Genomic DNA, 9,776 nt, shown 5'->3' with positions numbered 1-9,776 from the left:
CCAGGACAGCCAGGGCTACACAGAGAAACTGTGTTTCAAAGAAGAAAAAAGAAAGAGAGAGAGAGAGAGGGGGCAGGGAGGGAGGGAGGGAGGGAGGGAGGAAGGAGGGAGGAAGGAAGGAAGGAAGGAAGAAAGAGAGAGAGAGAGAGAGAGAGAGAGAGAGAGAGAGAAAGAAAGAAAGAAAGAAAGAAAGAAAGAAAGAAAGAAAGAAAGAAAGAAAGAAAGAAAGAAAGAGAGAAAGAAAGAAAGAGAGAAAGAGAGAAAGAAAAAGAGATTAAGCAAAAATCCCTCACAGGTGTGCTCAGCCATTTTTGAGATTTAGTTGATCCCAGATGCAGTCGAGTTGACAACCAAGAAGAGCCCTCACAGGACTAGCTAGGGAACGTGAGAGCAGAAACAGGCCTAAGTTAAAGCGTCTCATTCAACTCACGGACTGATCGGATGGATGCCTTAGAATGACCCCGGGACAGTTGTAGGGAGAGTGGCCCACCAGGGAGGCCTCTGGACTGTCCTGAATGGCAGTCACAAGGGTGAGACCATGGGGAGGCGAGGTGGGGATGGCCTTTCTGACTCACTAGGCAGCGGGAGGTGACGCTATGTAGTTTCCGTCAACTTGACATAAGCTTGGGAGTCACCTGGGAAGAGGGAGCCACAACTGACAAACTGCCTCTATCCAATTGGCCTGTGAGCATGTCCATGGGGACACTTCCTTAATCAATGATTGATGGAGGAGGGCCCAGCCCACTGGGGGTGGTGTCTTTCCTAGGCAGGTGGTTCTGGGTTTTAAAAGAAAACAAGCTGAGGGGGTTGGAGAGATGGTTCAGCAGTTAAGAGTGGAGGCACTCTGGCCGGCCTGAGCATGGCAAACATGGCCCTGGCAGGCCCTGCCCTCCTCCATTCCCTCTGCATTGTTAAAACCACTAGATTGCATTCCTAGAGCTAGCCACCAAGGTCTATTGCCTTATTTGGCCACTTCCTCCTCCTGAGGCTGACCACCAAGGTCCAGCTATCAAAGTATTGAAGTCCAGCAATCAAAAGCTCCCTTTGACTGCTCTAGTTAACATGCCCAGTTAAAATTAAATACCTCAGGGGGGGGGGGCTGGAGAGATGGCTCGGCGGTTAAGAGCACTGGCTGCTCTTCCAGAGGTCCTGAGTTCAATTCCCACATGGTGGCTCACAACCATCTGTAATGAGATTTGGTGCCCTCTTCTGGCCTGCAGTCATACATGTTATATACACAGGGGTTTCTCCTTTTACCTTTATAAGCCGCCATTTGCCTATGTCCCGAGTCAGTCTCCTCTCTATCTGGAGGCAGCCCTCTGTCCCTCAGGGACAAATACCCCTCCCCCTTCTCCCTCGTCCTCTGTCTTCTGTCTTAGTCTCTTATTCCCTGCCCTTTGTCTCTCTGGGGCAAATAAACATCCTTTGTGCTGAAAACTTGGTCTTGGGGTGTCTTGAGCTGACTCTGAGGCTCCCTACAAAGAGCGCTTGATGCTCTTGTAGAGGAACTGGGTTTACTTGCCAGCACCCACACGACGGCTCACAACTGTCTGTAACTGGAGTTCCAGGGGATCAGACACCCTCTTCTGACCTCTGCCAAATAAACCCTTTCCTCTCTCTCGCTTCTGATCAGCGTTTTATCTCACGACAGACAGACACACAGACACAGACACCCCCCCCACCCCCACCTCACCACCACCACCCCCCACCCTCTGTTATCCTCTGACTTGTCTCCTGGAAGTCATTGTGTATCACCCTCGACCCAGCAGGAGCCAAGCTGGCATTTCAAACAGAGGGACTGAGCAGAGTGTTGAGGCAGTCCAAAGCTTAGCAGCAGGTGGCAGGTCCTGACACCATCTGCAGAAGGAGGGGGGGGGTAGGAAAGGGCAGCAAATGACCTGAACGGAAACCAGCGCCATTCGGGCGATGCTTCTCCCTCAAGCCATCTCCCCCTGCCCCTTCTCCCTCTGGTCTACTACCTGCTTTTGGCCAAACCTATTTGGGAGCCCAGAGAACCAGAAACCTGCGACATGTGTCTTGAGGTAGAAAGCAGGTATAGAATAAGGACCACTGCCTGGCCACCAGGACACCAGAGGAAGCAGTCGAGGTGTGCAGATACAGAGCATTCAGAGCTGAGCATGGAAAGTTGTAGGTGGTGCGATGTGGTGTGTGGTGATATTGTGTTCCCCAATATATTGTGCACCTTAATTAACTTATCCGGGGTCAGAGAACAGAACAGCCGCTAGATAGACATAGAGGCCAGAAAATGCTGGCACATACACCTTTAATCCTAACATTCCGGAGGCAGAGATCCATCCAGATCTCTGTGAGTTCAAAGCCACACTGGAAACATCCAGGCATGGTGACACATGCCTTTAATCCCAGGAAGTGATGGCAGAAAGCAGAAAGGTATATAAGGTGTGAGGACCAGGAACTAGAGCTGGTTAAGCTTTCAGGCTTTTGAGCAGCAGTTCAGCTGAGATCCATTTGGATGAGGCTTCCAGTTTGAGGAAACAGGATCAGCTGAGAAGTTGGCGAGGTGAGGTTAACTGTGGCCTTTTCTATTTCCATGATCTCCCAGCATTCACCCCAATACCTGGCTCTGGGTTTGTTTTTATTAATAAGACCTTCTAACAATTCCTGCTACAGTGGTGGTGTCCCAGGAAGGAAAGAACACCCAGTCTACAGTTTGCCCTGATCAGTGGAGGCTGGGGAGGTTAAGTGTGGTGAGCATGCTTCCCTAGCTGGGAGAAAGAGTTATTCACATTGGAGTCACCCCATCCTAAAACTGAATCTTCTGGGGAGATAGCATGAAGTGGTGCCAGGCAGCTCGGTGACATGCCAGGCCTCAGGACTGGGAGAGAGGATGTAACTGTCCTGGTAGGGATGAAGAGACCTGGGCCCTACCGTTTGACTATTAGACTATTGGGACCAGGGATCCCAAGGAACTGGGATTTCCCCGGGAGTGCCATGCTGAGGGAAGAGATTTCACCCAGTTCTGACAACTCTTCAGATCATCTTTCAGGGGAGATTGGAGCTCAAACAGTTGGGTGCATGGACCACACCTTGACCAGGTCTGCTTAGCTATGTAGACCTCTTGTTTTCCATTAAACCCAAACCATAGGTGCGTACCTCAAAGACAGACTTGGGCTCATCATCCCTTCCCGTTCCTTTCCCAGTGCGGCCACATTGAGTACATCTTTTTCTCTGCTTTCCACTGTTAGGCATCTCTTGAGTTGGTGGGCTGAGGACAGGTGGCCTAAGAGCCTGTCGTGGCTCTGAGGGCCCAGGCTCTGACCCTAACAACTCCAATAACAAGGGTAGTGTGGTGGAAACAGGCCTGGCCTGGAGATGCTGTGAGGCCTGGGACACCTTCCCAGGCCTGACAACCAATCAGTGTGACTTTGGACAAGTGAACCATGCTCCCTGGACCTCAGTTCCCACCCGTAAACTGTAGTTCACACACACACACACACACACACACACCCATTTCCAGAATCAAAATCATGTAAGAGTACTTTGTGAGCACTTTATAAGGCTAGGAATACAAGCTACCACACAGGTACCAGGTGTAGGCAAGACTTGCCAATGCTACTGTCTGGGCGAGCCATTTGGGCCAAGAACTTATTTGAGGCTGGCAGGCTTCTTGGAGTTATGATACCCACGGACGGGGCACCACAGTCCTGCTTCTGACTGTTGTACCGGAAGGTTGATTTCTAGTGGGTGTTAGCAGGCCGGCCCCATCCCTGGACATTTGAACCGACTCAGAAGGCAGAGCAACATGTGGGACACCAATGGGAGCCATACTGCCTTGTCTTTCTGCAACTTGAACTTGTGGCCTCATCACAGAGAGCAGGGAAGTGGTTGAGCTGAGGGTGGATGCCTGTAGGAACATGGAAGCCTGGGCTCTGGGCCCCACGCAGATGCCACACGGAAGTACCCATGACTAACAGATATGCCTGTGTGTGACATGTATGTATAGGAGTGTCTGTGCCTCTGCGCATGTGTGGAGGCCAGAGGACAACTTTGTGGAGTTGATCCTTTCCTTCCACCTTTATGTGGGGTCCAGAGATCAACTCAGGTCATTGGACTTGCACAGAAAACATGTTTTGTATCTACTGGACCATCTCAGTGGCCCTGGGATAAAAGATTTATTTTGGCTCAGGGTTTTAAAATTTTCAACTCCTGGTCAGTGTGCTGGATAGATTTATGTCAATTTGACACAGGCTAGAGTCATCAGAGAGGAGGGAACCTCCATTGAGAAAATGCCTCCATAAGACTGGGTTGTAGGCAAGCCTGTAGAGCATTATCTTAATTAGTGATTGATGGGGGAGGGTCCAGCCCATTACGGATGGTGCCATCCCTGGGCTGGTGGTCTTGGGTTTTATAACAAAGCAGGCTGAACAAGCCATGATGAGCAAGCCAGTAAGCAGCAGCCCTCCATGACCACTGCATCAGCTCCTGGTCCCTGCCCTGTGTGAGTTCCTGTCCTGACTTCCTTCAGTGATGAACAGTCATATGGAAGTGTAAGCCAAGTAAACCCTTTCCTCCCCAGCCTGCTTTTGGTCATGGTGTTTCATAGCAGCAATAGAAACCCTAACGAAGAGAGTCAGCTTGTTTGATTGCTGTGGCCAGTGAGAGAGTTTGGCAGAGCAAAGCTAAACAGAATAATACTCATGGCGGCTAGGAGGTACAGAGAAGGAGGAAGGGGCTGAGGACAAGGTGCATCATTCCAGGGTACAACTCCTTGTCTCTTCCTAGTCCCTACCTCCTGCTTTCACCATCTCCCAGCACCATCGCATGCTGAATCCACCAAGGGATTAGTCTGAGTCCTCAGGGGCTAACCATTTCCCCAAGCCTCCGCCTGAACACATGAGCCTCCCGGGGAACGTAGTTCGGTCCGTTCCGCGAGCAGGAAGAGACCCTTTAGATCACTTTAACCGAAGACTTTAATCCAGGTCCCCCAAACAGTGTGAAAAAACCTAAGAGCTCATTTCCTTTAGTTCTCAGAGGCGCTGGCAGCCAGAGGGCCCAGGAACATTTCCGGGTTAAGCTCCCTGACCCTGCAGCAGCATCCCCACCTGCCTGTGCTGGCTCGCTCTCCCTGCCTCTTCAGCATCCTGGCCTGTGCGGATGCTGCCCTGCCCCCGCGCCCCCACTCCTGGGAACCTTTTCCCTCCCACTTCTTACATCTCATTTCTCCAGTCCTCAAGATGCAGGCCAAGCATCGCCTCTCCTAGAACGTCTCTCTGCATGCCTCCATCCCATTCTCCTAACAGAGCGGGCTGCGTCTTCCAAACTGGCCCCTCCCATACGCTCAACCCAGCCTGCAGGATGGTCCTGATCCAGAGGTGGACTCTGTGTCCCTTCCGTGGGGGACTAGTGATGAAGCCCTGCCTGTGACTCCTGAGCTGAGTTCAGAAGGACAATCCTTCTCTCTGCCTCTCGCCATAGGGACGCACGAGGGAGCCCTGGCCACGGGGAGAGGATGTACCTGATGGCACAGACAGATTGTCCCCGTGCCTTCTCTGCACCCTGACCCACAGTGATGTGAGAGCCTCAGTGAGCACTGCTGTTCTTAAACCCTGACATTTGAAGGCAGTTTGTCACTTGGTAATGGACAGAAACACTTCTCTGGGGATCCTTGCATTTTTCTCACCAAGTGGTCACAGTGGCTGTCGTCTCTCCTGCTACATTTTGGTCACTTAGGGACGGGGGTCACTGTCCCAGCTGCCTTCCCTGGCCAGACGCATTCCACGGAGGTTTACCCGGTGGGAGGAGGAAGGGAGAGAGAATCTGGTATGTCAAAGGTGAGCTCTCTGATGACAGACCGTGAGCTGTATCTCTTGACCATACAAGATGGATGCTTTAGGGCAAACGCAGCATTGGTGACAATGTGTCCTCTAGACCATTAAGGTATTGGCGTGTCACGGCTGTGTCTTCTGGGGCACGTAGAGGTTTGTCTGTCCTCCATGGAAACCATCTGTCCAAGTCCCAGGCCTACACTGCACCTCAAGGGCCCCCGAAGCGGAGGTTTACGGCCACCTCCCAGGAGCACCCGTGGTTTTCAGCTCGTCTGTGTCGGGTCGTTTGATTGGTACCCTTTCCACTGACAAGATAGGGACAAAGACCTGCCGTCAATAAAGGAAGTGTCTCACTGGGGACCCTCACCTAGACTTCTGACTCCAAATCCTGGCCCCCACACACTCCAGCCACAGTGGGAACGGCTGCTCCTGCCATGGGTCCCACTGGGATACGCTTGGGATTGAGTGACCATGTGGGCATCCCCTAGCTCTTAGCACCTGGAATATTGCCCATCCCCTGTGCTGACTAAACACAGGAAATACACATGCAGCCATATTGCACTGGATTCCACTAGTACAGCGGTTCTCAACCTTCCTAACGCTGCGACCCTTTAATACAGTTCCTCATGTGGTAGTGACCCCCAACCATAAAATTATTTTGTTGCTACTTCATAACTGTAATTTTGCTACTGTTGTGAATTGTAATGTAAATATTTGATATGTGGGGTATCTGATATGTGACAACCCCAAAGAGGTCGTGACCCACATGTTGAAAACCAATGCACTAGTAAACCTGCTATCTGTAGAAACACACAAATATATACTCTCTCTCATGCATACACACACACACACACACACTCACCCACACACATGCACAGATGCATAGACACACTCACACACAGAAACAGATATACATGCACACAATACATGCACATGTTTAACATACACATATATACACAAACACACATAAATTCACAGACTCACATACACACACATTCTCTTATACATACATACAAACACAAAGACATACACACACACACACACACACACACACACACACACACACATATATATACACTCTTTTTTTGTTTGGTTTGGTTTTGCTTTCTTAAGACAGGATTTCTCTGTGTAGCCCTGGCTGTCCTGGAACTTGCTCTGTAAACCAGGCTAGCCTCGAACTCACATAGATCTGCCTGCCTCTGCCTCCTGAGTACTGGGATTAAAGATGTGTGCCACCACCCAGCCAAATACATACACACTCTTACACACACACAGTAAAAGCCAGCCAACTAACCAAGCTAACCAAGACAGCAAAGACTCTCTGATGTCTTCTCCCCAAAGCAGCTTCAAACAGCTGCCTGGGTTACTTACTGCTCAGGTTACGTGTGCTTCTTTCTCCTGTACTGAATGAAGAACCAATGTCTATCTCACAAATGTTGGCTATAAAAACATTTAGGGGTGCAGGCATGTGTACATACATACACCTTCTCTCTAGCCAATGAGCTCATGGGGTCAGGACATGCTCTGTCACCTCCTTCTCCATGCCTCCACTTGTCTGTGACTCTGAGGCTAGCATGGCTCCAGCTAAGGGCTGGGCAGGAAGGCCACAGTCATCAGTTTATGGTGAGCTGTCAGCGGGTGATGGATGCTCAGGGGTGGGCTGTAAATAAGAGCAATGGAACTAGACCAGGCCTGACACACGCCCCCTCCATCAATCTCTTGAAATGACGGCTCGGCACACCGGCTTCCGCCTGACCTGGCTCCAGCGGGCCCCAAGCATTCTTCAGGGAGCAGCATTCCCCTCCCAGGGCCAGAACAGGGAAGCTGGGAACACACTGCTTGGTGCCTTGCCGGCACACTTCCTGAAGGACAGAGACAAGCGGGACATTTTCCATCAACCCAAACATCGTCCCTCCCAAACCAGGCAGCACAGAGTGGATCTGCCTTCACTCTGCCGGGCTGGTCAGGGTGGATGCTGAGTCACACTGGCCCTACACAGCAGCTGCTTCCCTGGGCCACATGGAAAAGTTACTCTTCGTGGTCCTTTCAGTATGGGTGGGCATAAGCAAAGTTGAAACTCAACTTTTTTTTTTTTTTTTTTTTTTTTTTTTTTTGAGACAGGGTTTCTCTGTGTAGCTTTGCGCTTTCCTGGAGCTCACTTGGTAGCCAGCTGCCTCGAACTCACAGCGATCCTCCTGCTCTGCCTCCCGAGTGCTGGGATAAAGCGTGCGCCACCAACGCCCGGCTGAAAACTCAACTTTTTACACTCTTCTTCTGGACTCGGGTACGGCAGTTACTTTTTCAAAAGAAAATTTTTTTTAATGACTTTTTTTTCTTTTTTTCTTTTTTTTTTTCAGAATTTCTCTGTGTACTTGCGCTTTCTATCACTTGGTACTCAGCTGACCTCGAACTCACAGAGATCCGCCTGGCTCTGCCTCTCGATTGCTGGGATTAAAGACGTGCGCCACCACCGCCCGGCTTTTAATGACTTTTAATTATGTCTGTATGTCTGGGTATGTGCACATGAGTGCAGTGCCCAGAGAGGCCAGAGGTTGGATATCCCTGCAGCTGGAGTTACAGGGGTTTGGGAGTCAGCTGATATGAATGCTGGAACTCAGACTTGGGTCCTCTAGAAGGGCGGCATGTGCTCTGAGCCTTCTCCAGCCCCAACAGGGGCTTTTTATTACCACCTTGTGTCCTTCAATCACCCTGAAAATGTCCACCTTTTTAAAAGAACACCTCTGCCCCTTCTTATGCGTAGACTCTCTCTGAAACCTACCTCCAGCTACGCATGTGTTAGAGGGTTGGCCCTTAGCTGGTGACGCTATTATTGATAGGTGATTGGGTTTTTTTTAAGATCTATTTATTTTATGTGTATGAGTGCTCTAGCTGCATGTACACCTGCACGCCAGAAGAGGGCATCAGACCCCACGATAAATGGCTGTGAGCCACCATGTGGTTGCTGGGAATTGAACTCAGGACCTCTGGAAGAGCAGCCAGTGCTCTTAACCGCTGAGCCGTCTCTCCAGCCCAGGGGATTGGATCTTGAAGGCTCTGACAACCAATGGATTTACCCATTGGTAGATTCATCATGTCATGGCGTTATTGAGAAGTGGTAGAACCAGGAGGTGGGGGCTGCCTGGAAGAAGTGGGTGGTCAGAGGCATGGCTTTGAAGGCTCTGGCTTACATCAGGCCTCACCCAATCCTTGCTCTGTCACCTCAAAGGCTGGGATGTGATCAGCCACGCCTTTCCTTCACCACACCTTCCGTCATGATGCTTTCCCTCGCCTCGGGCATAGAAACATGGAGCCAAGTGATGATGGACGGAAATCTCTCTCTCTCTCTTTTTTTTCCCCCCTGAGACAGGGTTTCTCTGTGTAGCTTTGCGCCTTTCCTGGGACTCACTTGATAGCCCAGGCTGGCCTCGAACTCACAGAGATCTGCCTGGCTCTGCCTCCCGTGTGCTGGGATTAAAGGCGTGCACCATCACCACCCGGACATGGACGGAAATCTCAGAAACAGGGAACCAGAACCTTGCCTCCTTTTACACGCAGGCCTCTACAGCCCTGGGAAGGAATTTTAATCATATATTTCCAGGGATGAGGGATGCCCAGCTGGTTGCCAGCTGGGGTGCTCACTCAGCACCCGCATCCAGATTGTGCTGACCAGAGTCACAAGGAGAGAGAAAGGGGGGGCCCACAGAGCCAAACAGAGTCACAAAGAGCCAGGGACTTCCTTAAAGCCATGGGTCAGATGGAAAAACACAGGCTGCCCAAATCAGAATACTTGGTATCTAAAAGCAGTCCTTCTTCAAGTGGGTAAAAGTCACCTGGGGGTCACACACAGTAACATAATCTTCTAATCCCTAAAACCCAGCATAGGGGGCTGGGGGGGACCGCTGTGCTAGACACGGTCCATGTTCCATCAGACATCGGGGACCCCTTCCTAGTTTTTATGACTCACTAGCCTCC

This window comes from Peromyscus leucopus, chromosome 12, assembly GCF_004664715.2.
Source record: "Peromyscus leucopus breed LL Stock chromosome 12, UCI_PerLeu_2.1, whole genome shotgun sequence".
Lineage (NCBI taxonomy): Eukaryota > Metazoa > Chordata > Mammalia > Rodentia > Cricetidae > Peromyscus > Peromyscus leucopus.
The sequence above is the reverse complement of the archived record's forward strand: the minus strand, read 5'-3'. Positions refer to the sequence as shown.